Raw genomic sequence first — 27,039 nt, 5'->3', positions numbered from 1 at the left:
AGAATCCATTAACGAGTTTGGAAAACTCAATTAGAAAAAAAAAGAAAAATAACCAACTCTACAATATAGGTCTGTTACACAGTTGGGTATTTTTAGTTTCTTGTTGCCATAGTAGCTATACATGGAAGCAGGGACATAAACTTAGACATTAGGGCTATGCTTTACCATAAACATAAGATTTCATTACACTTAGCTTATATCTGCTTGCAGTATTACCAGTCTTAACAGTGGTCTGAGTGTTATATAACTTTGTGAAAAATAAAACAACATAATTATCACGTTGACCTCTACCTGTACACAATTTATTATTCATGAAGGCTCCAGATTGGCACTTGGTAATAGTGAAGGTACATATTTCCTTTATATAAGAGAAAAAGGCTATGAGTGCTCCATGCCAAGTATGCAGATGAAGTCACAGAAATTCATCCTGTGATCCGAATGTAATGGCGACAAAAGCTTCAGATATGTGACACAATTTCTACCATTTTCTTCCGTTGTTTGCACACCATCTAGGTCACATATCCGAGACCTAAAAGTTGTTCAACATTAAATCCAAATCTTTCAAATTTTAAGTGCTTCTTGAAACATTGTCCAACTTGATTTTAATTTGGAGTGCAGTCAATTATATTGAAGGCTATGTTTATAGACACATCTAAGTTTGGGGAATGTACAGAGTGGAAATTACTGAAACAAGTGGTGACCAAATGGTTTAAATATAAAAAGAAAAAGAAGAAGAAGCCAAATCATAAGAATGGTGAAAAATAGAGTTCCATTAAGATATGCATTTTACAAAATAGGAGTAATTACTCTAAAAGTATTTGTGGCCTGAGCAGGGAGGTACAGTTGAACATTAATGGAATTCTTTTATGTGCAAACTTTGAGTTTCTGAAATCAAAGCTTCAGAAAATGTAATTCTCCTTTTTTTAACATAAGAATATGGATCTATTGTTTGAAATAGCACTCTTTCTAAAAGCTAAAAGAATATATGACCAGTTTATTACGCTTTACCAAATTTAAATACCAGAGGCAAATTCTAAAATTTTCCTTTTGTCTACAAGATTAGGTCCTTATAAAACCTAACCATACATTTTAAGAGACTATAAGCAGATGCAACCGGAATGGGATTCCCTATTCCAGATACTGGAGTTTGCCACTATTCGATCACTTCATTGATTTATAATAGTTCAAGTATTTTCCATTCCTTTCTTAATGCGTCTGCAGCTTATTTCTGGCTTCAAATGCTGACATGTACTGGGCATAAACTCCAAAGAGATAGACAGGATGACTCCTAAACATTTTTCCTCAAAGGAGCTTTCCAAATCAGAGTCCACCAAGGAACAGAAGGGTTCAAGACTATTTTTGCCAATATCCATTATTTTTCATTATCCGAGGTTATATTTCATGTACTCTCCAATTCCCTAAAAATTATTATATCCATTTGGAGTTTTTCCCAAATTCCAACATTTCCATCAACCACAGTAACTGAGTAAAGTGCGCCAACATCACCGGCAAGCTCCTTTTGGCCTCCTGCAAGGAAGCAATGAGTAATGAAGAGAAAAATTACTCTGTGTCCTCTGGCCGATAGCACTGTCAGCCCCCACTTTTACAGGATTTATTAAAACAAAGCACTTTTAAATATTTGGAGAAAATATAAATGTTTTCAGTCTGAGAATTAACCTAACCATCATTCACCTATGCTTTTAAGTCTCATACAAAGTTTACATACATACTCCTAAATTCCCGGGATGCGTCTTCAAAAGCAGACAGAGGCAATTCTATGGATCAGTTAGTCCCTTTCCCTCAAACTCGAAGCCAGTGATCATTCAAAGCACCCACATTGCATTATTTTTCATCAACTTTGAACTTGTAGGCTAAGTGTATAGATCACAGATCCCCAGCAAATCTCCTTACACATCATTGCTCTGTCACCTATTTGAGGGAATTACTGAAATTCCTGAAGCGTTATCTTTCTTCTTCCCAAAGTTTATGAAAATATCAAACTCATAAGTTGTTAAGAAATTTAAGACATAGTCTGTGTACAGCCAGTACCTGGAACATTGTTACAAATAATAGCTTGCATTCTTACCAGTTCCAAGAATGTCAGGGAAAAATTCTTATTTTAATGTCAATAGTGCAACTACACTTTGAATTCCTTTTCGCATCAAAAAGCATAGTTTGTGTTACATGAATAACATGTGAGTGTGATTTCTTGCAAAACAGGGGCAACAGCCCATTGATGGCTAGTTCTGTCGCTAAGGTTATCACAAATAGGCTAATTACAATCTTCAATAAAATGTTCTCATGAAATGATACTTTCTCTTCACATTCTAAAGTACTGAATATGACATTCAAGGCCTTGAGTACATGTAGACCAGACTGAAGCTTGGTTTGTCAGTACCTTAGTTTACTTTCCCAAGCTTGGCCATTTGGCAGGCTTGAGGGCTCCCACATCTGTAGGAGGAGGCCCTATGCACTGAGATAATCAAGGTAATTCTAGTCTTTAACACAGCTTTGGATTAAGAATGGGTTGTCAGTCAGCCCGAGTCAGTAAGAACGGGATTCCTTGGCTTCAGATATGAATATGTGATACAAGTGCCTAAACCTAAGTGAAGCACATAGCTTTGTATGATCACAAAATTAAGAGTATCAGTTCCTCTTTTGATAGGCAAAAACGGCAAATCATGGAATCTTAATCCTCTTGGTAGCCCCTGTTTTACAAAGAAAGAAGCTCATCTTAGAGAAGCTGATGATGTAGAAGGCTGAAATCAAAGCAAGGAGAGAAAAAGACAAGGAGAGAAACCTCAAGAACTTTCTATAAGTTCATATTGTTGATTAGTAGACAAACCCTAGCCTATAGTGTATTTAGTCAATGTACTTTTTTATTCCTTAGCCACTTTCAACATTCTTTTAGATGCAGTCAAAAGTTTGTGAACTGATATATGCTAAGGTCAGTTTACAAGTAGGGAGGCCAAGATCAAAATTAGGAATCAAAATTTGCAAGGGTGGTGTGTGTGTACATAAATACAAACTTAAAACCCCTCAAACTGAGTCCATAGCTTATTGCAAAGTAATATCTGGTACTTTCTAGTCCTCCATAGTTTAATTAAGTCTGCTTTAAGAAACTGAAATTTTAAGAGGAAATTCATTAGAGCAACTCTGTTAATTGCCCTAAAGGAAGGCTACAGCCTGAATTCCTGTTGTTCTTTCATTTATTAAACAATGATTTGTCCCATATCATTTATGTGTCACGCTGTAGTTTAAACGCTTACTTAAGTAATAAAAAGCAGCAACAGCAAAGGAATTACCAATTTCCAACACAAACGCGATCAACTCAGGTTGCAGAGCACCAAAAGTTGTTATAAAAAAGCAATTCAATATGTGCATTGCTTGATTTTTGAAGCCTCTTTTTATTTGTCTAAAATGGAGTGATAAAGTGATAGAGTTATACGAGGAAGAGGTCTTCTCTTACGCCAACTATACATTAAGGAAGTTTTCAATCAAATAGTTGAAGCAGAAGACCATGTCTAAGACCATTTTGATCTACATTTAGAAAAGATCTAAGCTGATTATTGTTGTTGTGTTCTTTCTTTTCCCCCCTAAGATTTTTAAGAAAGGAAAGAAGAATAAAAAACAGAAATATATCAAAATCTTTTCAACCCCTCAAATTCTCTTCCCTCAGAGAATTTCTTTTCTAATCTTTTCTAGATCCTCTTTGTAAACCAAATTAAAAGTACCAAGGAAAAGATTAATAAATGAAACATTTAGGATATATTTAAATTGTACATGGAGAAAGGGGAAAATAGCACACAAATTTAAGACTTTCAATATAAGTTGGGATTTATACTGCAAAAATGTTAAATTTCTGAGAAAACATTTTACTTATATTGGTAAACAGTTTGTCATGAAGAGGGTTTTGGTTTTGTAATTTATTACGTTGCTTTAGCTTGTAACAAGAACAGCAAACCTTTACTTTGAATGATTCTGATTGTGAAGCAGTCTTTTGATTCAGTCATTTCTTGTAGAGAGATACCAGTTAACAACCAAAAGCAACAGGTAGATCTAGTCAGAAAATAGATGCCAGTCACACACTGCAGCAGAGTTTCATATGCACGTATTTAAAATTGAACCAAATTGATTGCTCTCACAACTTGATTTGAGGAAGTGATTTCCTTCCAGTAAAAACCCAAGCTCTGCTTTTTCTTTTGATGCTGGTGTCCAAGATGTTATAGATTCTTCAGTCACTGAAAACAGAATTCTCCACATGCAGAAATTAGGAAACAAAACCAACATCCTATCTTCAAGTCTAAGTGAACAATTTCTTCTGGGAAAGTTCATCTGTATTATAACAATCTCACTGTCAGGGGAACAGTACTGGAATTCGTGTGACAGAAATTAGAAAAAGAATGCAAAATCATAGACTTGAGGAGGTAGGGTTAAATGGTCTTCTTGAAAACTTCTCTTAGAAGAAAAGTTTTAGAGTCCAAATCTTTACTACATATTATAAGCCTGAAAATAAGTCACCTTTGTATCAATAACCCTAGTTATATGAATGTGTCTTAAGTAAAAAAAAATCTGAAAACTATGCAAAGATATATATTTCTTGATCATGAAATACTATACAATGAGAAGAAACATTAATTAGTGCTGTAAGAATGAATGTGGAGTAATTTTAGACATATTTTCAAAGAAATAGACTAGACATTTAAGAATTTATATCATGTGCTTTGTGTCATAAAAACTAAAATCAAGCAAAACCCAGTAATAAATTATTTGTGGATAATTAGAAGGGAATAAATAAAAATAAAGTGCAATTTTAAAATCTCAGGACTAGTCATTAAATCTTAAGAGAATGAAGGTTCTAATGAGGAAAGATACACACATTTACAATTTTGAAAGCTATTGTGGAAATAATGGAATTTCTTTTACACATGACTTCTCTTCTATAAATGAAAGCACTGCACCAACAAGACGTAAATACTTAACAAAACTGTTTTCCAAACCAACATTGTTATTTTAAAGTTTTAGGAAAAGAAAATCTTCCCCACTAAAACATTATGGGAAATATAATTAAAGGAAAAACATTCAAGAGGAAAATTTACACTGATGCTACAAAAAGTTGTTCATTCACAGTTTGTTTTACTGTTGTGCTACAGAATGTTAAGTTGTTAGAATTATTGTTCTTGTTATAGGTAAAGCTATCAAAAGGTATATGTATCTAAGCATGTATGTGTGTGTATATATATAGAAATATATAAAAGTTGTAATGATACATGCAATGGAAAAAGCTATTTTGAGAATCATTTTTAATGGCACTGGTAGTGAGAATGATTGCTTTGTCTTTAACATTCTATATTCTAGATATAAATTGTAGATTTATATCTAAAGTATGCCTTTTCCTGTCAATATTGTACATTCTTTGAAAGACAGCAATAGATAGAATCAAGACAGAAAGATTTGGAACCGATTAAGAGCAGGGTTAATGCTATATTTTTTCTTAAAAAAAGGAAAAGATAATGAAATGGAAATTTTCAGGACAGGAAAATTAGTTTAAAATAGTCTTAGAAAAATATAAAAAGAATGTGAAGCAGTAAAATGGAATAGAAATAAAATATAGGGAGATAAAATTTGATTTTAGATATAAGTGGGAAAATTAAAGTGCAAATAAGTGAAGTTATAACTATTAAGTAAGAAGTTAAGGATAATTCCACAAGAATTTTAAGTTATAATTGTAGCAAGTAAAGTGGCAGCTTGACTCACATCAAGAACAAAAGGAAGAACACAGTGAAAAAAGTAACAAGAGCCTATACAACGAAAAAATGTCCATGCAATTTTGGAAGGGTGTAAGATGAAAAGCTCAAAATAGTACAAGGATAGATAAAGAAGGGTAAATAATGACAAAAAGAAATGGGACCTGAAAAGAGTCACAATTTCAGTGTAGCATGAAATTGAAACACGGTAAAAGGATAATATGAAATTCTGAAAAGACAAGGGACAAAAGTGTAAACCCCCCAAAATGGTTAAAAAATAAGGCAGAAATGAATAGGTGTGATGTGATTCTGAAGAATTAACAATGCATTGTTAGGCGAAACATCAATGAGAATAAATGATTGATCTCTGCAAAGAAAATGAATAATGAAAAGCTTCAGTAATTTTTTTTTTTTAGAGCTTAGTAAGATGAGTTAAACATTTCACTCAAACAGCTACAGAAACAGCACAGAAACCAAAGCTTGATTCAACGGTAGGTCAATGAGTAGTGGAAAAATTATAGGATTATTCTCAAAAAGATAAAAGGCCAAAAAATCTGCAAGGAATCAGAAAAAATAAAAATAAATACAAAATCCTTACTGATTGAAGACACTGCTGAGGGCACCTTTTTTCAATTATTTCTTCGTCCCTGAAGTAAGTTACTATGAGGTGGGAGATAAAGAATAGCACTGAATTGATAAAAATGTAACACATAATCTAAAAGTTTAAGAATATTATTATTATTAACATTATTTTTCAGGTAAGTCTTGCTGTGTAGGGTGATCTTGAACTCACTATGTAGCCCAGACTGGCCTCAAACTCATTATTATCCTCCTGCCTCAGCCTCCATAGTGTGCTTGGATTACAGGTGTTCACCACCATGCCCAGATAACAACATTACATATTTAATGTGAACAATAAATTGAGAGCATCGGATGACCTGTTTCTACGTAGCTGTGTAACATAGGTATCTACGTCCTACTTTGAAACTGTACAGTTTAAAGTTCTATGTGTAGGGGTTGCTGAAATATTATTAAGGAGCAAAATTTGAGATTAGAAATTTTTTGCCAACAACTCACTGGTAGTACCTGACCTGTCTAGAATATACGAGATCTTTAAAAGACAAAACAAAAAGGAATTATTTTCACTGTTGTGCTTTCAGCATTCTAAACCACTTTCTAGACCTTGCTTCACCCATAGACATGGGTGGACTGTAAATTCCTATACTTTTAGAACTATATTATGAAGGGACTTCAACAGCAAAATACATGAATTATATGAACACAAATGGGTAGCCTAAAAATACACATGGGGAATCTAGAGAAATGACTATAGGGAAGGGAGACTTCATTTCTTTGGGTGAAATATTCAATAAGAAAGTGTCAGCAAAGAAAAAGTAGAAGAAAATCCTAGGAAATAATTATTGTTGGGGGTTAAGAGTGCAGCTGAGCAGGAAAGCATATCTTTCAAGCATGTAAGTTTTCAAAATTTAAGGCTGAGTTATTTTAGAACATATTGAAGTCAGGTTGGAAAGTTAACATTTTGAAATCTTCACACTCAATCATTAGAAAACTGTCTAAGGAAAGACCACTCAAAACCCGAAGTAAAAGAAAAGCAGCCAATCAAAAGAAATGTCGCAAAAAAAAAAAAAAAAAAGAAATGTCGCACATTAATTTGATGATAAGATGGCTTGTAGTTATGGGTTAGGACAGGATGGCTTGAATCCATGCCTTAGTTGATACAGAGTTTTATTTTTAATCACATAAGCAAGGTAATGAATCATTTTCACTAGTTGACTGAGGCTATCTAGGGCTCATTCATGGAATAAGGCCACCACTTATAGTACATGACTTTATAGTAGGTCTACAATACATTACTAAAAAAATTCTTCTAATTTCATAATCTTTGAACAAACTTTCATGAGTCAACACAGGAGTCGCCTTCCAAAATTTGCTTAAGAACTTGCATCAAACTACATTTCCATAATCATGTAATGAGTCATTTTCAATTTCTATGAAGCCATGTGAGCACCATGTGCTTAGGACAAAGCAGGGACTAGAACCTCAATGATTTGACTTTCATTGCATGACTTGTTCTGTTTTAAAACACACAGAGCCAGCAAGGGCTGTGATCATCTTCAACCAAGGCTTCAATCTAGATTCCTCTTTGTAAGAGAAGACAAAATTGCAGGGACATAAGACCGCATCAACTCATTTTAGAGCAATCACACATACGTTTAATCTGATCTTCACAATGATTTTGTGAGACATCGAAAGAAGATCCTATCCTTACTAGATTAATATGTCCAGTAAGGAAATAAGATCCGAAAGGTAAGAAAACTATTCAAGTTAATAAAATACATGAAGGTAAAGATTAAAACCTAGAGTTTTCCCCTGGAACTTCCATATAAACTTTTTTTTTTTCCTTTCATCCTTATCTCTCAGTGGAGCACACTAGATTATAAAACAAAACATTCAACATTCAACATCACATTACCTTCAATATGTTCTATAAAACAAAACATTTCACTTTCTCTTGGTCAAGTATCTAAAAATCTCAATTTAGTGCAATTACTAAAGACCATCCGGATGCCTGCGGTGTCTGAACTCCAATTCAGATCTTTCCTCGCCGCTGTCATTTGACTTCTCAGTCATACGCTTTACATTTGGTTCACATCACCATGGTCTTGAAGGCAATTTTCTTGTAGCACAAAGGATTTCACAAAATGTTACAGTATAATCTAACAACTTTATACACTGTTTAAGAAATACAGAAAAGGGCAACTTTCTCTCATTTGCTCTTCAAATGCCAAACCCATACACAGTAGTATAGTTTTATGGAGTGTAGTCCTTTTTTTTTTTCTTGGCATTAGACATTACATTACATTTCAGTGGCATAAATTGAAAACAAAATCACATTACCTGACAAATCTTCAGCAATTTGCCAGTACTAAATGTTACCGAGTCCATTAGTACTTGTATATTGAGTTTGTTTTATATAAGTTTATTTTCCCTTTCTTATAGCCACTGGAAAAAAGAAATGCAAAGTGAAAGGAAACTAGTTTAATCACTTAACACAAAATGTAGTTTGCAGTGTAAAAAGAGGGGCTGTGCTCCACGTCGGTAATTTTGTAAAAAATTCATTGAATAGGTTCATGTTCATGAACAGGTTCCAAATTCCTTCTGTGGATATTTGGATATTTGGAATATTTGTGGAGAGTTAAAGGAACACAGAGTTTTCTGGAGACTTTCCTCAGATAAGAATCCTACCTCAACATTTTAATCTATATTTCAATGTAGGCTTTATTTTCATATGCCAGACTGCAATTAGAAATTATCAAGGATTGTTATAGGTTGCAAGCTTGTGAAACCCAAGAGAATAGTGAATAAGTTTGTTTTTTCTTTGTTTTATTTTGTTTTTTGTCTCTTTGACACATGGTCTCACTATGCAGTACAGGTCAGGCATGAGCTCACTTTGTACCCCAGGCTGGTCTCAAACTCACAACGATCCTCCTGCCTCAGCCTGCTGAGTGCTGGGATTACAGGTGTGCACCACCACTCCTGGCAAGAATAGTGAATAAGTTAACAATAAGTTAATTAAATAAGTTAACATTATATTTGGATTAGGACAATGTAGAAAAGGTGATCTTTTAAGATTCAAATAATGCCGCATCGCAATCACTATAGAAGAAATGGGAAATGGGGGTCCTGTATTCTCTTGGTAATTAGATATGACAGACAGTTGACGTTTGTTACAGAGTAGGTAGATGAAGGAATGGGTGATTTGGGGTATTCAAATTGGTGGATTCCACTGCCTGAAGAAAAGAATAAATTAGAGTGGTGTTATTTTCATTTTTTGTTATAATGCTAGGCAGAAACTTTAGGTATGACTTGCTTGAGTCTTAGAGTAATCTGCAGATACTATCCTGAAAAGAAAAAGAGTAGTTCTGATGGTAATATTCTAATAATCACTTGTATTACTTGTAAATCACCTTGTTTAGCCTGTATTATTAGTTAGTCCTGGAAACAGGACACTATATATTTCAACAGTGGAGCTATGAGAAATAGTGCAGCTATGTCCTACATATACAGAAGAGATCCACTGCATATTCTGATTTTGTTCCATAGGAAAAATATTATTTAAAAATTAGAGAAAACACAGGTACAATATATTAATATGAAGTATAAGTATTTTGAAAGACATGGTGTGTTGCAGTTGTTAGGGTAGGTAGCCTTCCTTTTAATACTAAATTGCCAAAGCACATTCTTTAAATATTTTTGAATTTATAAATGTTTTGAAAAGATATTATATGGAGGACAAGTATTTTAACTTCTCAGGAGAAAATGATATGCATATGTTTATTCAATTATTCATTAAGAGGTTAAAGAAGATATCAACATGGTTTGATCTCCTACTTCAGAAAGGGTACTAAAACGTTTTGATATTTTAATAGCTAATGCATGGCTTATGAAAACTTTCAGAAAGAAAACAAACACTAAGTAAAATTTTTCTGGGATAGAATCTGTAAATAAATCTGTCCAGTGAGCTTTTTGCATTCAAAATACAATGTGTAATTTTAAAAATTATTTCAGACAACAGAATCTGTATATCTTCTTTCAAAAATGTTAAATGAGATAAATAACTTTTTAAAAAAAATATAGCTTTTTGGATTTTTAATTTTTGAGCTCCAGAAATTACTTTCCTTTCTTGAGAGAGATCTGATTTCAAAAGAAAAATTCTGACTTACAGTTCCCAACTGGTGGAACCCCATGAGCTAGACATTGGAAATCACAGCAAATTCTCAGAAAATTCTGCCAGATGTGGCAAGTGGAGAAGCTTGGCTCATAGTTTGAAACAAGGTTTCCTTTCTAACAAGGCAACTGTGGACATAGCTAAAGAGGTTACTTAGAGGAAATGTATAAATATTAGTGTTTTAAGATTCCCTTGTTAAGGCCACAGGGTCATGTAACACTGTAAGGACAACAGAAATTTGCTTTTAGTTCTCCCCTGAAAGTACAAGATTTCCCACCATCAATCATCTTGGGAAAAGTGTTAATCCCTAAGCTGAAACCAGTGACAAGATGTCTTGGATGAAACAGTACTAGGAGAGAAGCCAGATGATTAAGAAGGCATCTGAAATCCGGTTATGAGAATGCAAAACTGAAGCTGGTTATGAGAGTATAAGTCAGCGAAGAGGGTCTGTGAGCTGGCTGGCAGAGACAGCTGTGCAATCTTTAAGAGGACAGAATACCCACTTGAAGCAAAAGAAGTCAGGACAGAGCAGAGGAGCACCCTTGAAGCGTGCGGAGGAGTTACAGGACAGCTTGTTGAGGAGGCCAGCTATGAACAGAAAAGGAAGATCCTTAGCAAAAGCCCGTGACTCAGCAGCAGGAAGACAGGCTGAGTGAACCATGGGAAGGAACTTCTCCTGAGCAGTTGTGTATCTTTACTCTGGAAAATATTTAGTGATAGGTCAGATTTGAGGTATGGAAAGGGGAATGGGCATTGCCAGGAATTAATTTAAAAACACCCATAGCAATTCATTTGAATTTAAAAATGGAGACATGGTTGTACTTTTCCAGCTAAAGCAAAAGGCCTGTAAGACTCCGTAATGAATTTGAACCTGATTCTGGTAATACACTAGCAAGGCAGCTCTGTCTTGCTGATTTGCGTAGTTCCTTAGGCCTGTGCTACTTAAAATGTGGTTTGTAGTTGGGCAGCGTCAGCATCACCTGGGAGCATGTTAGGATTGTAAACTCTCTGGCCCAGTGCAGCCCTACTGAGACAGAGCATCTGGGCATGTGGGTATCCGAGTACTGAATCAGAGCGTCGGAGTATCTGGGGCTCCCAGCCCATTCTACTTTCTTTAGGACTGAACATTGAACTTTCTTTTAAGAAAAGTAATACTTTGGATGCCACACTGCGGTAGAACTCTGAAGTCAGACTGCCTACATGTAGATCTTGGGTTTACTACTTATCAGCTGTGACTCCAACCAATGACTTAATCTCTGAAGAAAGTATGGTCTTTATACACAATGTAGTACTACTCTGCCATAACGAAGGATAAACCTGAGACATTTGTAGGAAAATAGGCGCACTGTGAGATTATCAGGTTAAGTGAAACAGATTAGACACATAAATTTAAATATAACATAAGTTCTCTTATATAAGAAGCACAATAGATAAATATGAAGCAAAATAAGAGATAGTAGAAAATAGATCTTTTGCAAAAGGGAAGGGCAGGAAGAGATGGAAAGAGAAAAGGGTAGGGAGGGAGGAAAAGGAAGGGGCTGTCCCATATCATTTGTGTTGTTTTTGATTTTGTCTTCATTGTTTTGTTTTTCTTAGTTTTTTTCTCTTTAAAATAAAAAAAGAATTAGAATGTGTTATATACATATATCAGTCCTCCAATGCAGAGCATAATGATCATACTTTGTTAGCATATACTGATAAAAATGTAAAAGGAGAACAGTGAGAGTCCCCATCTCAATATTGTCATAAAGGTTGTTCTAAAGGTTGTGTTAGGAAGTAAATAAAATGATTATTGTGAAGTGTTTTAAATGGAACCAGACTCATAGCAAGTATATGTAACCACTCTATAAGTACTCTAAGAAGTCACTCCTCAATTTCCAAAGTATCATAAATGTCTGGTTCTATTGTAGTGGCATTTCACAGACATTTACCTTTCAGGGTCTTTTTGACATGATGGCATCTCCAGTGAAAAACGTGGATAAAGACAAACTATTTTCATCTGATAGAGATTGCCAAAAATCTTTTCAGTAGACTGAGGCTATTGGGGCAGCCATGACAGCACAACTACCTACACTCAAGAAAGAGAACTTCCAGATCTGCTTCAGAAAGTGGCAAGAATGATAGCATAGGTGTGTTAAAAATGAGGAAGAGTATTTTGAGGAGGATTGGTGGCAATGTATCTTTTATTGTAATAAGTAATACATGACATGTAATTTTAAAATTCACTATAGTTTTTATTCCTACCCCTGACACCTTCATTTTACCTTTCTGTCACTTCCAGGGGTCACCTCACCATGGTTCCAGAGTGTCACCCTCCGTGGTGAGACTGAAGCATTCATGAATGAACAACTCGCACAGAAGTCTTTTTCTTATAGTTGCATTTGAGATGCATCCTCCTGGAAATACTCTTTTGTGTGAAGATGTTATTTCTAAGAAGTTCCCATGAAAATGGTTGTAAGTCACCCACTCATTAAAAAAAAAAAACTTTAATTAAGAACTATTTAATCAAATAAAATACAGATCATGGATCACCTCGCACAAAATTAAAATTTAAAAGGAATGGGATCTCACAGAGAGGTGCCTAATGTGTGAAGTATGCAGCAAATTATGCAAGCTCCTCAAGGGTCCTGGGATGTGCATACACATATGTACTTATCAGGGTGATCATGGCTACAGATAAACCACATAGAGATAATATCTGCTGTGACACTCATAGCACAAGGAATTTGGCAGCATCTTTGAAATAACTATTGTTATTGGGAACATAGCTTCAATACAATTGAGGATTTCAAACTACTCTTTACAGTTTTATAAGGGAGTTAAATACAACTCAAGAATATTAAGCAGCTCCAAAAAATAAGATGAATTGTGCAGACAGAATCATAGTTTCCAAGAAACACATAACTAAAAATACTTTTGAAAGTGCAGCCCTCATTGATTTTTAAGTAGCTTTATTTCTTCTTCACAAATGCTGGGGAAAAAGTCAATTGGTTTTCTCTATTTTATTTTACTTTGCAAAATAATGCTGATTTGAAAAAAAAGTCATCACATTCGGGTAAAGTTCTGTGAAATAATGATGTGTTATGGCTTCTAGCTAATGGTCACATTCTATTTGTAAACCAGATTTATTCTAAAAGTTGTTACATAAATATCAGCAAGGTAGATTTTTTTCATTTATTTTGCATAATTACATCCAAAGTGAATAGTTCTAGCACTCTATGACCAATACAACAGCCTCCTGGAGAATGTCTTTGTATTCATAGAAACATCAGCATATTGCAAAGACGTATTGTGGTAAGTCAAAAATTATTCTGGATATCTATTTATCATAACAAACAACAATTAGGGAAAATAATGTGGTATGGCTAGAAAAGCAAAACTATTTAGTAATAGAGGATCTCCTCTGAAAGTCTGATGTTCATGTTTCTATAGGCTTTCATCATTTGTTAGTCTAAGAAAAAACATGAGAAGGAAGTTCAAGGAAGACATTTACACATTTAAGGAAGAAAAGTACAAGCAGCTTCACCAAGATTACTACTGACGTGTATCTAACCGGCTAGAGTACTTGCGTAGCATCTGCAAAGCTCTGGGTTCAATCCCCAGACCGCAAAGGAAGAAAACTACTTAATGAAGCTTCCCGCGTGCTGTGGGTCAGTGAGGCTGGCTCAGGATGAATCAACGGTGAGGTGTGTGCTCTTGTTTCTGTTCTGGTTCTGAGTGGTCCAGAGCGTGGAGCTCCCTTTGCAGGGGCAGGGAGTAGCCTCCCCGGTGCTCCGGCTGCCTATGGGGACGCTCACCACGGGTGGCATCTCGATCCCCCAGGAGGCTGCAGTGGAGAGAGCGGTTGGCTGTCTTCCTGCACCATGCAGCCCCTTTCCTGTTTACTATGTGTATGCCCTTTGCATAGCATATCCAAACTGACACGTTTTAAGCAACCAATGTGAGGACTGAAGTAGTAGCTGTATAATAATAAAGTTAATCTGTTTATTTTTGGTAGAAAAAAAGGATAAGCAATTTTTTTTTTTTTTGTTTGTTTTGTTTTTCTCCGGTACCGGGAACCGAACTCACGACCTTGCGCTTGCCAGGCAGGCGCTTTTGCCGCTGAGCTAAATCCCCAGCCCCCCAAGCAATTTATAATCAAACAAAAAATGTTAAAAATTGCTTTGGAGTTTCCATGTAGCTCTACTCCATTTAACTCTCACTCCAGAAATCCATGTTACAATTAATTCGCAAGAACATAAATTCTGTCAACCCATATGGGCAGAAGTCAATTTTAGGTCAATCAATAATCTGTCTCTATTTTAAGTAAGGTTTCCCTTGGCTTTCTCTTCTACTAGGAAATCAAGCTTTTCTTTCCTTTCTTTAGATTTATAAATATGATTCAATCTTTAAAAGTAAATACATATGATTCAATAGTTTACATAATTACTATCAATTTTCCTCTAGATATTAAGAAGAGCAGAGAAGGTAAACTGAGGTAGCTTGTGACAAGAAAGTATCACATTGGCTCTAAAATACAATTTGCCTTGTCTTGAATCAATGCTAAGTCCAATTTTTGCAACAAAAATTAGTTGTAGAAGGGGGGAGGCCATTTTTGCACTCACATTAGTATTTTTCCACTGATTTGGCGATAAGACTTGCTAATGTTCCAAATTTACTTGTAATGTTCCAAAATTACTTACAACCCTTCCTAATTTAAAGTAGTTTTTAAATCTTTTGAATTTAATTTGACTACTGATTTTTCCACCATTTTTGAGGACATTGTTTTCTATTCTCATACGAAATATATTCACTTACCAAACTAAACTGTACTTAGGGGCCATGGCTCTAAACTCCTTGTAGAAAGCATGCACTGATGAATGTTTGGGAAACATCTGAATAGTTTATTAGTGCTTGACTCCACACATACATCTAGGAACATGGAAAGTCAGACTTTGAATAAAAATTCACTGCTAAGTGGAAATCAGTAAGGAAATGAATGGTGTTTTCTACGGTTTAAAAAACAACTTACAAGAGAGGTTCACATAGCTGTACAATGCAATTGAATCCTCCCTTTGAATTTCTTCTGACTGTAGATCATTGCTGTCTGAGATATTTTTTTGGCTACAGAGATGCAATGTGCTATGGTGGTAAAACCCTGGAGATGCAAAAGTCAGAAGAGGGTGTTGGGGGAAACTATCGAGTAGAGGATACTTCAGTTATTACTGAGTGCAGATGCTTTCTTTCTATTAAACAGTGGAATCAGTTCACCTAAACCTACACCTAAAAGTTCTCATTTAATCAATTTCACTGCTGATAATGAATCTCATGTCATATGGGGATGATCCCAGCATCTTAGTTGGTAAAAAGTATGTTGAAGATTTTTAAGTTTAGAAGCTGGGGATTTAGCTCAGCTGTGCAGCGCCTGCCTGGCAAGCTCAAGGTTGTGAGTTTGATTCCTGGTACCAGAAAACAACAACAACAACAAAAAAAAAAAAAAAAAAAAAAAAAAAGAAAAGATTTTTAAGTTTATTCAAATAAGAGGCTAAAGACTATTTTGCTCCCCTGACTGGTATAGGAAGTGTGGATATTCTTGATAATTTCTGATTTGATTACTTTTTTGATTGAATTATAAGTGGGCAGCATGCTTTCTAATAACCTACATAAATAATTTTTCCTTCTTTTTTTTTTTGTCTTTTTGAGACAGGGTCTCACTATGCACTTCAGGACAGCCTTGAGCTCACTTTGTAGCCCAGGCTAGTCTGAAACTCACAATGATCCTCTTGCCTCAGCCTCCTGAGTGATGGGATTACAGGCATGAGCCACCACGCCCATTGAACCTGCATAAAGAGCAAAATAAATATCATACAAGCATCAGAATGCGTGTGAGTGGTTTTTCCTCCATGAATCTACTATTGTAACAAGTTTCCACTAAATGGTTAGAATCCAGATTTGGAGCTAGTTTTCAGAAAATTTCTTAGGTTAATTAATTTTTTATCAAATTATCTTTTGTGTAATTCAGGTGACTTCACTTTAAGAGATGGTACTGATCAAGGTGTTTTTATTTTGCTTTCAGTTAAACAAATATGTTTATTAAAATTTAAAACTCAGAAAATAAGGGGAAACTGACCATTGATTTGACTGTGTGATAGAAAGGAAAAAACCCAGTTTCAGAGTGTTTCCTGATGGTTGAGTTACCATGAAATTCTTATTGAAACTTGAATGAAATACTTACGGCAACTGGTCCATTTAGTAGTAAAAAAATAGTAACTTTAACATTTAAGTAGCCATCTATAAACGTGGTCCCAGAGTAACAAAATCCTCAAAAGAGATCAATTTCAACACATACACTGGTAGGTTTTTAAAAATTTTTTATTCTAATTCTGCAGCCCCCGATTTGATGAATCTTGTACCAGCTTTCAAACACAAGACATTTACGATGATTTCACAGATATTTCCTCAGAAGTAACACTGAAAAATGGATATCTATCTATCTATCTATATACATATATATGTATGTATATATATATATATATATATATATATATATATACATGCTCACAAAGTATACAGATCAAGGGGAAGAGCTAAAGTTTAATATGTCCTCATTAAAAGAATATGATCTATTTACTTACTTCTCTCATGACTAGGAATAGGCAGACTGTTAGTTTATTTCATTCTGTGCCTGTAGGAAGCATTAATGCCACATGTCTAATAAATTACAACAACCCTATTATCAGATTATTATCTGTATTACTATTGGTAGTAGACTGAAAGAAAGAGGGCAAACAGGTGTATTTCCATCTCTCTTATTTACTATTCCCACAACCGGCAATCAGAGTAATAGGTACAAATAAAAATGTTTTGCCTGAGGGTGTTGTCTATACACAAGTTGGGATAACTTAGTAATACTATTAAAAAGGCTTCTTGGATAACAATCCCAGAAGAATCCATAGCAGTATTATGAATTCTTGTTGGCCTATTTTGTGTATATTATAGTCAATAATGACTACTTTCCTATACTTAAACTGAAAGGAAATACAGTGTAGATTCCTTTCACACATCCAAAGAGTCTAGTCAGGAAACTCTACTTTTATTACATTAGCACTTCTCATTCTGCTCCTACATGCTTCTTTCCTTGAGAGTTCACAATATAATTTTATCTAATTCTGACTATTTCCCTTGACATTTACAAATATGGAAAGAACTGCATGTAGAAATCCAGTTACTTAGAGGACTGATATCTCCAAATGGAGGAAACTGTTTATGAGATTAGCTTTTAACACAAAATTGAAGTAATGTAACATTTACTACACATCATTGGCACAAAAATCTATTTGTAAAGGTAAATAAACTCATTTGATCTCTTAAGACACTGACATGGAAGACTCATACATCTATTTTATAATAAGCTAATTGTATGTAATTATGGATTCATAATGGATAGTTATTATTTAAACTGCCAATTTAGTTGAGTAGCTCTAAATTAGTAATTGACACCTTATTTTTATATATATATATACATATATATATTAATACTAATAATAAACAACTCAAATTTATAGTTGATTATCCTGTGCAGTTTGACTATACCTCAAGTAAATATTTTCATGCTGGTCCTGAGAGATCAAAACAGTAAGCCATATATTGTTATTATACTTTTGTATAAATTATAACCTAAAATGCAATTTAAGACTCAATTATTTCTGCAAAGCAATTTGGCAATTGCAGCCAAAGTAAAACTATGTTCTATGGCCTCTAAAATTCTAATTTATAGAAATAGTTGATGTAAATATTCATACAATATTATAAAATACATAAGCAAGGATATATGTCAGAGTAGGAATCAAAGTAGAGAAAAATGGAGAAATTAATGTCAGCCAAGAGTACCAGGAAACAGAGTTACTAGACTCCACAGAGTGAAGCAGAAATGGCAAAGTAAAGGTGTGCAGGTTCTTACACTTTAAAATACATACACATGTGTTTCTGGCAGCTCACCAATAAGCAATTATCATAAACACACACAATCAGACAAGAGAAAAAACATCAGAGCATCACCAGCCTAGTCCTAAAGTTTACCAGTTTAAGCAAATATATTTAAATAAGGTATAATAGTAGTAAACTATTTTATGAAAATTTATTTATTTACTTTTTCTGGTACTGGGACTCGAACTGAGGACCTTGTGCTTGCCAGGCGGGTGCTTATGCCCTTGAGCTATATCGCCAGTTATTTTGTGAAAATTTAGAAAATGAATTTTCTAACTAATTTTAATTTTAGCTGTTTCATTAATTACCATTATCCTGCATCGAAATACATTCTATTTTTCAAAAAGATGCTCTGAATGTTTCAAAATTCTTCTAGTGCCTAATGAGTATTGTTATACTAAAACAAACACTCCTTAGATATATCAGGAATTCATTACTTGAGAAATTAAAATATAAGCCATCTAATGCCAAAACTCAGCAAGGCACATGTAAAACAATACTAAATCTTTGGCTAAGGTTCCTAAAATGTGCCCACTCTTGTTAAGAAGCAATCTCATACAAGTAACCAAAGAGTGGGCTACCACTCTCTTTATAGAATTTATCTGGATAAGGAGAGCTTTTACAGGGGCATCTCACCTCAGAACCTGAACACAGGAATATTTTTGTCCTCAGGAATATGAAATATGAAAGTACATGATATCATGCCATGAGGGAAAATATGTTTTAATATTTTAAAAATTATCCTATGGAACTTGTGCTTCCAGCTGAGATGGAATAAGAGAGACTGGGTTTACCATTTACAGAAAAATATAAAAAAATAAAGTATGTATAACACATGGTTTTGAGGTACTAGATACCAGGAAACAAAGGGAAGTACTTCCATGAAATGAGGTGAGCCTGATAATTGCCCTGAAAAGGTTCTTGGACAGCAGATGACAAAGCAAGGAACTCAGGCCAAGGACAACTGTGTCTCTAAGTTATGGATATTATCCATAGTACAAGGAGACAGGAAGACAGAGATGGCAAGTTAGAGTGCTGCAGCAGAGGGCCTTGCACAATGAGAAATGTCATGAATCTGATGCAAGTGGGCCTTGAGTGTTTGGCAGAAAACTGGTCCATGCATAGATGCAGGAAACTTATCTCAGTAAGGAAAAAGCTCCCCCAAAAATCAAGGAGAACAACACCCAGCACCCACTCAGGGAAGGAAAAGTTCCTGCTCCTACCAGGGAGTCTGAAAAAAGAGTTAGAAGCTCACAAGGAATTAGGTACTCAAAAGAGTTCATGTCTCTAGGGAAGAATAATTAATCTTAGATGAATAGGACCACAGTCTTGCTAGTTTGCTTAACCAGTCTTTAAATAAATGATATGAAAGGGGCAAGAAATTCTTAAGTAACTTATATGCATCTCAGAACAAAGCTCACCATATTTATAGAAATACAAAATTATTGAGTACTTTACATGGTTACATTCATTGTCTGACACAAAAAAATGAACAGGTAGACATAAAAGCCATAAAATATGGCCCATAATGAAGAGAAAAACCAATCAATCAAAACACCTGAAATGGACTATTATAATTAGAAGATGAGGACGTAAAGTAGTTTATATGCACTACATGTTCAAGGAGAAAATAGAAAAATGAAAGATAAAAACAAACCTGTACCAACATTTGACACTGAAAACTACACTGTCTGGGATAGACAGTATAATGAATTGTACTGGGAGCAATTTGAATATTATAGATAAAATTTGTAGTGAACTTGAAAACAGATCAATAAAACTGTGACAAACTACATAGCATATTTTCCATAGATACGTATAAATTTTGTGAACTGTGACACCACTTTAACTTGCTGAAAACCAGTGCAACTGGAGTAAGGGCAGAAAAATATTTGAGGGAAATAACTGCCAAAATTTTCCAAATTTGGGCCGGGGATATAGCTCAGTGGCACAAGTGCCTGCCTGGCAAGCACAAGGTCCGGAGTTCGATTCCCAGTACAAAAAAAAAAAAAATTCGAAATTTGATAAAAACAATAAGCCAAGAACCTGAACCAAGTCCAAAAATGAGAAACATGACAATAATTACATCAAGGAATATCAAAGATTCCCTAAAAGGTGATACATCTCTAACACCAAATGATAAAATGTTACTCAAAATCTCCAAGGAGAAAGATACATTATCCAAAGAAAGGAAAGATTTAAGCAGGATTCTTTTGATGCAAAGAGAGTAAAACCAGATTGATATATCAATCTACATACACGAAAGAATAAAAAGCACTTAAAATACCTTATGCAATAAATTCCATCCAATAAATCATAAATGAGGAAACTGGTTTAGAGAGATTCATCTGCCTAATATTAGGTCACTAGTAAATGGAATAGATGTTATGAGAATGCAGAATTTCCAGGGCAGAAGTGGGTCAATGGGTTGTGTAAAGTGTCTTCCTTTAAGAAATCATTGCAAGTTGGCCATGAGGGAACACAACTACTATCTCAGCACTCTGGGAAGATGATGGAGGAGGATGTCAAGTTCAAAAACAGCCTGGGAAACTTGGTGACTTAGCCAGACGCCATCTAAAAAAAAAAAATTCTTGAATATAGCTTTGGTGGAAAGGTTCGACTCCCAGTACCACAGGAAAAAGAAAGAAGGAAGGAAGGAAAAAAAAAACGGAGGAAGGGAGGAAGGAAGGAAGGAAGGAAGGAAGGAAGGAAGGAAGGAAGGAAGGAAGGAAGGAAGGAAGGGAGAGCAAAAGAGAAAGAAAGAAAGAAAAAAGAGAGAGAAAAAGGGGCTATTGGAAAGAAATTATTTTTAGTGCTGTCATCCTTTGCAGTGATCATTATTTCTGGAGTCTAATTCCAGTGCCTGAGATGATTTGAAATTCATGTTATTACCTTCCCCTCGCTAACATTTTCCTTAGGCTTCTGATTTTTGCCTGATAAATAACAACTCTAAACAGCCATTTAATACAGCTTTAAATGCCTTTATCAGATGTACGTTTCTCCTACATGTATAAAGTCCTGTATTTTAACCTCCAGATATCTAATACAATGTCCCTGAATATGGTTTGGACTTTTCTTCTAGGCTAAATATGTTAAGCAGTGCATATTTATTTTTTATTCCTAGTTCAATTTCTGAAACATAACTATCATTCATTCATGAAATTAGCAAATTCACAAAATGAAATTATGGAAGTGGAGATTTTAGAAAAATAATTTTTTTCTTTCTCAACTATTAAGATGTAATGGTTGACATAATGAATGTTCAGTGGTTCCCCTGATTATCCCTCAATTCACTTCTTCTCTCTTGTTTTACTTTCTTTTTCTCCTGTGAATTACAAATAAATGACAATGGGTCTGGGGATTTAGCTCAGAGGCAAAAGCGCCTGCCTGGCAAGCGCAAAGTCGTGAGTTCGGTTCCCGGTACCGGAGAAAAACAAAAAAAAACAAAACAAAAAAACAAAAAAAAAACACAAATAAATGACAATTTTGTTAGCTGAGCAAGGGATGTTCTAGGTAGCTGACTTGTGTATTCTGGTTCAACTGAAGTTTTAACTCTCATAGTGAATTAAAAAATTATTCTTAAAAATTGCCAAAAGCATTGCTTAAGTCTTAGCTTATTTTATCAAATAAATACAGGTGATTCTTATAATTCAGATATGCAGTATCAATTTTTTTAATTTTTCTAAGCCCCTCTTGGAAGCAGGATGATGTTATGTGAATGAAAGGAGTCAAAGTTCAAAAAGTAAATGAATAAAACATGAATTCAAGTTGCTTTTTATTTGGTTTCAATATTAGTCTAAAACATTCTATCAGCAGAGCTTTTGCTCAATTCTAAAAAAAAGAAGAAAGCTATTATTACCTTAATATTTCTCCATTAAATAATGTGTGGACTACAAACATTAGAATAATTGAAGGTGCTTCTTAAAGGTATCAAAATCTGTCTTTTTCTCCTTTTCCACCATCAAGATCAAAGTTTCTGTGACTAAATACTAAGTCTAAGTTTTACAGGACTTTGTAAGGACCTCTGACACGTGAAGTTTTTAGAAATTATTAGTAATCAACTAAAAGTTACATTTCAGGTTGCCTTCCTTTCATTATATGCAACAGAATATTCAACATCTACTGAGTCATAAAACTGGCACATCAAGGATTGCTCTTATTGCAAGATGAGGTGATGGAAGGACTCAAATAAATTCTGGTTTCTGTCTCCCTGCCTCTCAGCGTCCTCCCATTCAACTGGTTCTTTCAATTAGACCCTTCCCTTGTATGCGCTAAGTGGAATGTACTTTCTCCAAGTTGCTTACATGATCAGAGTAAGGAGAGTCATCAAAGCACAAAAGTGACCCAATAAAACTCAGTGATTTTGTACAGTCGAACTCGAGGCACGTAGCCCTGCAGGGCGAAATGGAGGTATTCACTGTGGGAGGACAGGATGGAGAGAATGACCCTCCAGATAGAAATAGAGATTCACTGATAAGACTTGGGACACACACACACACACACACACACACACACAAGTCATATATGTGCATGCAGTATGTGTGTACACAGATACACTCAGAGACAAAAAGAATGACCCAAGGGAGAATGCACATTCCTCAAACAATAAGAATGGAGGGTTCTGTGTTAACTTCTTCCCTAAATAAAAACTTTCACCTCTCATACTATCTTTTTCAGCAGGTCAGGGAAGACCTCACCATTACCTTGAGAATCAGTTTGAAACGATAGAGCAATGCTAACATCACAGTTTTAACATAGTATATTTTCATTTAGAAGAAAATGGACTCCTCAGGTCACAGACTACTTTGAGAATTTTACTGAACTCTAAAGTGTTAAATAAAATAAGAAAATGGAGCTAGGAAAAAAAATTGGTAATCCAAGGGTGAAAACAAAAATGTAAAAATAAGAAGCAAATGCTCTGCATTAGAGAAAGAGGATCATCCTAGGAATCTGTCTTTTCTAATCTAATTATGATTCTCAACTGTTTGTCCTGCCAATATCAACCCAATGATTTCTTGGTGACTGAAAAATTGGTTTGTAAACTGAAACAAAGCAACAAAAGACCATTTTGGAAAAGGCGGACTGTGGAAGTATTTTACCTACTCTCAATTGTCTCAGTGAACAGAGAAATTCTGGTGCTTTCAGCTGGCTCCAAGAGATTTTGGATCCAATTTTCCTTTGTGTTCAAATTTTATGCCCATTACTCTTTTGAAACTCAGATCCTTCTCCTTTGCTTTTCACACTGTGTGTTTTGTTAATCATATTTAAGTATTTCAAAATACTAAATATATCAAGGGCAATTCAGAGTCATCAACTGAAAAATAAGAAAATATGGAAATGACAAGGTTAATTTTAATCAGATCATAGATTTTATTAATTTTGAATTGTGTAAAAAATGAGTATATCACTGAAAGATTTTTTTCTCCAAAGAGATACTTCTCAAGACCTCCTAAAATTTTGGAATGATGTTTATATAACTCATGTCTGTAGTATCTGAGATTTATTTAGTGTACATAGTGAGATTTTACAAATGATAAGGCCAAGATCCTAGCCTTGGTGAGTGCAGCCAGGTTACAAATACAAATGAGCAACGAAAAACTGTAATCACTGTGGCCCTAGAGGTTCAGGAGAAGCACTGCAGGGATATGTGTCAGGACAACTATGTTCTGACAAGGATCATGACCTGCTGGGCAATGGTGCCTTCATAGACACAAACAAGGAAAATAGAAGCTAAGTTATAGTGACAGAGTGAAAAGTATTTCATTCAAGGAAAATACCATGTACAAAAGCCTGGAACAATGAATGATTAAGTATGGTACATTCTGAATGATGGACATTTTCCCATATGTTTTAAGTCAGTGGTTTCCAATATTTTGGTAAAAAAAGTAAACAGTGGTCAGATTATAAAAGAGCTGACTACCAGACTAGATTTGAGAGAGAGAGGAGAAAGAATACAGATAGTAACAATGTTATTGAAAAGTTACTATGCACAATACATTGTTGGAAATGTTAATTAATACTCATAATATTTATGAAGGAATGAGAGAGGGGCTCAAGTAATGATAATCATGAGTATTGAGCTTGATATTCAGCCCCATATGACTAGGAATTTGCAACTATATTGTTATATAACTATACACAGGGTTGGGGATGTAGCTCAGTGGCACAAGTGCCTGCCTGGCAAGCACAAGGTCCTGAGTTCGATTCCTGATATCAAAAAAATAGATAAATAAATAAAAAATAAAAAAATAAAAAACTATACACACATACATGAATGTACATAATATTGTTCTGATATACTACAAAGAAATGGTTATATTTTAGGTAAATATATACTTGTGATAGATCTCTGAAGGATAAATAGAGGAGATCAGAATATTGTGAGAATGGAGGCTGGATATCAGAGAGAATTAATGGAAGGAGTGCTTCACAGAGCGAACAGATGAGGAATGATGAGATCTACAGATAGAGAAGAAAAACTGGCAAGAAAATGTGGGACAGTGAATAATCTAGGATGACTCTCAGGGTTCCAGTTTTAGGAGCCAGGAGAAAAGGTGAAGATAAGATTTCCTTTCACTTATTCAGAAAATACAGAAAGAGAACATTGTCTAAAGGTGAAGTTTAATGAGCTCCACTCTGGACACAGTGAAGTGAGACTATGGATATCTAGGAGATCAGGCTTGCAACACATTTTTAATGAATGCTTCAACTTCTGGCTAAGTGATGGCGTATCATGCTGAAGAATGAATGCCAACGTTTCTTTCATCTGTTCTCTTTCCAATTCAAGTTGTAGCCAAAATCAATCTTTTATGACCCCACCTAAGTTCACACACCTGCACTTTTCTTAACTTGGTTTAGCACAGAAAGATAGATCTCTCCTCACTTCTTTTCTTGAAGGAAGCATGAATCATGGGGAAAATGCAACAGTGGGAATCTTGAAATATTGGATTCCTCATCTCCCCTAAGTCTTCGATACCTGCTTTCCTTTGAAAAATAGTTACAATATGAAAAGCCTCTTCCCCTCAATCCTTCTATTTGCAAACATGAACTTATTCAAAGAGGTTTATACGGTACTTAAAATATTTCAAAAACCAGATAGCAGCACATCCCTTTTATAATTTTAGCACCCTCTTAAGAGAAAACAAATTTCTGTTATTTTCACATTGAAGAAAGTCATTATCTTTAAATCTATTTTTCTTAATCCTTAACCATGTTTGAGGTTTATTTCTAACTCCTGCTGACAGTTGCCTGCTTTGCCTTAACATGTCTCCTTTTACTCTTCACTTCAGTGTGCCTCTAACACATAAATATGGCCACTCTTCTCTTACAATGTAATAGTCCTGGATTGTGTTAAAATTCAAGGTCCATCATAAGCTGCCCTCCCTGTGTCCTCCTGATTCTCTCCCCTGGCACTCTACCACATACATGGTGCATCTTCAGACGTAGTTCCTTTTTCTCAAGTCTCAGGCTTTGCCTAAGTTGTTCCGTCTGTTGAAATTTTCTGTTTGGGTAACACGCAGACAATCACCCCACTGGCTTTTCATACTTACCTAACAAAATCCAATTAAAATGCTAACAGATATTTTTCTCTGATGATTTCTTCAACCTTTTTGTTTTTGCAGAATAAATTGCTTTATATTCCAGGATTCCTTTGAAATCTATCTTACTCTGTGTTCTATTAGAAAATCTTTGCATAGATCTCTAACTCTGCTCACACTGTTTTATAATTTAAGGTTTTTCATCTCGCATTCCCATAGCACCTTACAATCCTTCTCAAAGATGTTTTGAGGTTATCTGTTGTTTTTAACAATAATGTCAAAAATATACTTGAGCATATTTTAAATCATCTGGTTGAACATTTATAGCTAGATACTATGGCACTCTTAAAATTCTAGCTCACCTTTCCCTTTTAATCCCATTGCAGATAAGTCATACATTTTATTTTTACGTGTTAATGAGAAAAGAATGTGGGACAGATTCAAGTGATAACTGACATATGTCTCTGAAAGGCAGGGCTAACAAGCATTGCAGCAATGTCGTAAAGGAAAGGTTTTCATAGTTTAAAGAGACAAAAGTAGTTGTAGCATAGCAGTTTCTGTAATTGTTTGCTATATAATTGTCAAAAAATGAATATTTGTTTATTGATGTTTTACTTATGTATACATTTGGAAAACCACATGAGATGTTTTGTGACATATGCCTGAACAACTTTTTGGAATTTAAAATGTGTTTTGGAATAATCAAAGTTCAGAATGTCATAGTTTTTTAATGATTTTTCCTACTCTATTGGAAAAGTGACATGAATGAGAGAGAAGAATCTGCTACTTATCTAAGAATTTTTGAATACAGGACAATCTTAGTAACCTGGTATATTACAAATGCTTTTTCAAATTGGGATAATAATATATAATTTACCATCTTAACTATTTTCAAGTATACAGGCCAGTAATATTAATTGTATTCGCATGGTATACAAACAGGTCTGTAATGCTTTCATCTTATAAAACTCAAACTGTGTAGCCATTTCATGACTCCCCACTGCCTCCTGCCCCCAGCCTCTGCTTAGCATAATTTACC

This window comes from Chinchilla lanigera, unplaced genomic scaffold (genome assembly GCF_000276665.1).
Source record: "Chinchilla lanigera isolate Chin_1 unplaced genomic scaffold, ChiLan1.0 scaffold00007, whole genome shotgun sequence".
NCBI lineage: Eukaryota > Metazoa > Chordata > Mammalia > Rodentia > Chinchillidae > Chinchilla > Chinchilla lanigera.
This window is presented reverse-complemented; position numbering follows the sequence as displayed.